Consider the following 5,139-nt stretch of genomic DNA (forward strand, 5'->3'; position numbering starts at 1 on the left):
TCATGGTTTTAATGTGCATTTACTGGATCGCCGAATTTAAATGGAAATTCTCACTTTATGGTCATAGTGATTACTTTTTTCTTTCTTTCAGAAGATATGTTTAATTCAATTGTTATTAAATTTCTATAGTCAATCTAAATATAATATACAATAGTTCACGCACGTGGATTAGTTTACTATTTGTATTAATTATGTTTCCAACGCTGCGTATTGCAACTGAAATATATTTAATATTATCATTTTTACTCTTTGCTACTTATTTGTTAGTATTCGAGTTCTAAGGCATATTCCATTAACAACATTTATAAGATTTGTTGTATATATGTTGTTTTTGTTTTTGTATTTTTTTGTCACAAGCTTTCTTTATATGCTTTACGACAATAAAGATAATATGTTATTATTAACTTTCCAATTTTGCCCAAGTGAATGAAACAATTTCAAGGGTAATTTCCCGTACTTCTTTCACTAGCTTTTCATTTCAATTAAGGGGACGTGGGCAATACGTCAATGAGACATACACCCAACGACAAAAATGACATGGGCTCTACAAAACAGTTGATTGGGATCAAGGGCGGAGAGTTTCGACTGCAAATGGACAATAAGGACATGTTGTTAAGAGTGACACATTTTGCCTTGCAACACTGAAGGCACCCACAGAACATTCAAGGAGTTGTTAAAATAGTACTCTAACGTGTACAAAGTGTGGTATTTTCCCTGGTGCAGGAGTTAAAATCGTTAAATCATGAGGCCCCTGAGGTTTAATAAAAAATATTAAAGTACAAATTAAACAAATATCTTGACATCTCAAAAATTACAAAAATATTTCATTGATATTGAGCATGTAATAGGAATTATGCAGGATTATGCTTATGGCATTCGGCACAAATAAAACTTGTAGAATTATGCATGCCCAGTTAGTCCAATAAAGGTATATTTCGGCATGCCCAGTTCTATTTGTACCCATTTATACCTGTAATACTGGCAATACTCTATAAAAAAAAATCACTTAAATCATCATGTTTCATTGCACAATACATTTTTATATTTGTACTATCAAAACAAAACAGAAATATGCGACTGCGTATAGTTTCAATATTTTTTATATAAATGTTATACTTCTATTGACTTCTCATACTATGAGTGGCCGTTCGTGTCATTTGCGCGATTATATACGTATTACCTACATATACGCGTATATTGTTGTTTTAAACGCGTATATTGTCGTTTTATACGCGTTTATTGTTAAAATATACGCGTATATATACATGTTACTGCTGAAAATGATTTTTTTTGTGTAAACGCGTATAATAAATGTAAATTCTTTGTGCTATACGCGTATATAAACTCGTTACTTCTGGGAAGGTGTCAAATATTTCAAATCCAATCAAAACTGTCCATGTTACTGCGTTTGGTTTCACAAAGGGGACATAACTGGCATATTAAATTATAATCCTGGGGCGTGTTTTTTTTGTTTTCGGTAGTGAACCAGGAGAGGTCAATTTCTGTTGTTTTTTTTGCATTGGGAAGATCTTCTGGCTCTCTTCTACCTCTTCCTTTTAAATAGGTAGTTTAGACGGCAGAGGCACATAACAAACATGGCGTCGTTTAGTCTAAATGACATTAATAAATTTATGAATGCAGCTATAATAGAATGTGTGCTTTGTGATAAACGTTTTTATGGCATGGCAGCCTTAGTAGGGATGATAAGTTCGATAAATCATGGGTAGGGAAAGGGGGCAGGAGGATTTTTTGCAGATTTATTATTCATTTTAATCTATTGCTTATCATGCCTATTATTTCAGGTCTTGCTAGGCCACCAGATTCATTTTCGAAATCCTCCTGTCTTCCACCCATCGCCCCCCCCCCCCCCCCCCAAAAAAAAATACTAATTGATTTTCCCCTTAAATAATCACGAGTTTAAATTGATTGATTGTTGGTTGCTTATTTTTAACGTCCAGTGACAAATACAGGCAACTGATTTGGGACAAGCACATATCTGTGAGCGCTCAACTCTTCCTTAAAAACTGGGATAGTGGTGTAACAGTACAAAATAAGAACAAACTGTAAAAATCCGGCCAGTTGCAGTTAGATTAACTCAAAAGAAACAACTATAACATCAAGGCAATAGAGACAAAGCACCGAAATAAGAGTATTGGAGTTTATACTAAAAGTTTGTTCAAAGCCAATTAAAACTAACATTGAAATAAATCTTGTTCTCCCAGACTAAAGTATCAGTCAGTACACAACCAAAGAATTTAGTAATAAACAGTATGCAGGGGCGGATTCATACGGGGGCGGGCGGTTGCCCCCTCCCCCACCCCCCAAAAAAAATTTGCAAAGCATGGGTCGTCCTCAGCTTAATAAAGAATATTTCGATAATTTTACCTAAAAAAATTCGGAGCTCGGCGAAAATTTAAGTTTGCGCCCCAAACCCCCCACCCCTTTAAACCTAAATCCCGGATTCGCCCCTGATATACGAAACGCCATGACCTTGTATGCCTTGTATATGTTACAGGCATTTTCTAAATTTAGGCAATTTGTAAAATGACTGAAATTTTGAAACAAAATTCAACAAATTGCCTGTTCAGTTTCGGGCAATTTGTAGGATATCATTGAGATGCATGTGACAATAAGTGGACAAAAACACAACATCTTGCAATGAAAATAACTAATGGTTCGGTAGCCTGAATTAATTTATTCTTCAAAAACCACCTGGGAAAGTTTGTAAGTCATATGATATGTTCTTTTTAGTGAAACTATGTTAAGTATGTACTCACTCTGTATTTCAGAAAGTAAATTTATGATTATGTTGTCAAAATGGCAGAAGGACAAATTGTTCTTTCTATAGAAGCAAAATTTACAAACGATGTATGTGACTGTCCCAAATCAAGAGCCTGTAATTCAGTGGTTATCGTTTGTTTATGTGTTACATATTTGTTTCCTTCATTTTTGTACATAAATTAGGCCGTTAGTTTTCTCGTTTGAATTGCTTTACATTGTCATTTCGGGGCCTTTTATAGCTGACTGTGCGGTATGGGGCTTTGCTCATTGTTGAAGGCCGTACGGTGACCTATAGTTGTTAATTTCTGTGTCATTTAGTCTCATGTGGAGAGTTGTCTCATTGGCAGTCATACCACATCTTCTTTTTTATATTTACACAAACAAAAAGGCATATAACAATGCGCCTTAACAAAAACATAAGAAAAGAATACCACAGCACAATTAACACAATGACGGGATGTCCAAGTACCGAGTCATGTCAAATGAGCACTGCCAAAAATAGGCTAAACAGCTCGAGTCATAAATTACAAAGGCTAATAAAAGAATACCATAACACGTTATTAAGATGATAAACAAAGTCAGTACCTAGAATCTATACTTCAAGACCATCGTGTATTATTTGTGAAGTTTAGACGGAATATCTATCAACAAGGTCTTGGTTTCTTCCAATGAACCTTTTTTTTAGAAGTATGTGTTTTAGAGCACAACATTAAAAACCAGGATGCCAAGTTTAGAAAGAAAAAAAAAGGCAGGTAGTATGGGCCTAGTAATGTGAATTCGGTAATAGTGAATCAAAAGAGTTTTATTAATTATATAATAATGTTTTGGTAATAACGCGTTAAAAACCACAATATACGCGTATATGTAGGTAATATACGCGTATATAATCGCGCAAATGACACGAACGGCCACTCATCTTTATTTCAATAGATAAATGTATTAGTCCAAGGTTTTTCAAACATTTCAACCCGTATTTTGAAAAAAAATCTGAAAAATAGAAAAAAAAATAAACAAAAGACAAAGACAGAATGGTGAAAAAAGTATAAAAACGATGAGACTGACACGTATGATATCAAAAAATGTAATATTAACTTTAAGCAGTCGTTAGAACTAAGGTTAGGGAACTCGTGATTGACTTATGAACTATACGAGTTTGATCAATTATACATTACATGTCTGCTTTCTTCTAGTCATTTAGGAGCCATGGTAACCGAGTTGTCAAAGTAGTTCATTTACTGTATCACTAGCCTGTCAACACTCAGGAAGTTACTTCATCGACTCCAATCTTAATTGACTAGTATTGCAAGTTTTTCTGCCGAAGGTCGGTGGTTCTCTCCGGACACTGCGGCTTCCTCCATCAATAAATAGCCAATAGTGCTGGCAGTGGCGTTAAACACCAAAATTTTCTTAATCAAATTTTGTACTTTCTACATGTTCATTTTACCATGGTTTGTTAATTTTGTCATCATCAGTTGACTTATATGATAATAAAGTAATTAATTTCATTTTGAAAAAAAAATAAATGGTGTTGCCGATCTCTAAATTCACAAAAAGGGAGAGGAGATACCAAGGGGATAATCTAAAACCATAAGGCTAAGACAAATAGACAAGAATTTGCCCAAACAAACAATAGTCCACAAAACTGCACAGAAAACTTAAGATGGAACAATACAACCCCGCCTGAAACCGGAGGTCAAGCAGTGAAGCCATGTTAAACCATTGCGGTATATCATTCGAATTTAGTTTGGACCCATCTGGACGAGCTTAATTTTACATGTACATCCGGAGCAGTTTTTAGGTTACATGGCCCGAAGGGTCAGTGTGAGCTTCTGTCATCACTTGGCGTCCGTCGTCGTCGTCGTTCGTCGTCTGTTAACTTTTACAAAGATCACTCTCCTCTGAAATTACTGGGCGTGTTTGATTTACCTGATATGGTTAAAAAAAATGTACGGAAACACTCTAATCTAAATATTTGAAATCTTGGTATGTGTTACCTGGCCAAAAGGTGTTAAGGCAATATTTCGTTTACTAATTAGATATAAGAAGATGTGGTATGAGTGCCAATGAGACAACTCTCCATCTAAGTCAAAATTTATAAAAGTAAACCATTATAGGTCACAGTACGGTCTTCAACACGGAACCTTGGCTCACACCGAACAGTAAGCTATAAAGGGCCCCAAAAAATTACTAGTGTAAAACCATTCAAACGGGAAAACCTACGGTCTAATCTATATAAAAAACGAGAAACGAAAAACACTTATGAACCACATCAACAAACGACAACTACTGAACATCAGATTCCTGACTTAGGACAGGTGCAAACAAATGCAGCGGGTTTAAACGTTTTAATGGTACCAA

Source organism: Mytilus californianus, unplaced genomic scaffold, assembly GCF_021869535.1.
Source record: "Mytilus californianus isolate M0D057914Y unplaced genomic scaffold, xbMytCali1.0.p SCAF_3, whole genome shotgun sequence".
NCBI classification, from domain to species: Eukaryota; Metazoa; Mollusca; class Bivalvia; order Mytilida; family Mytilidae; genus Mytilus; species Mytilus californianus.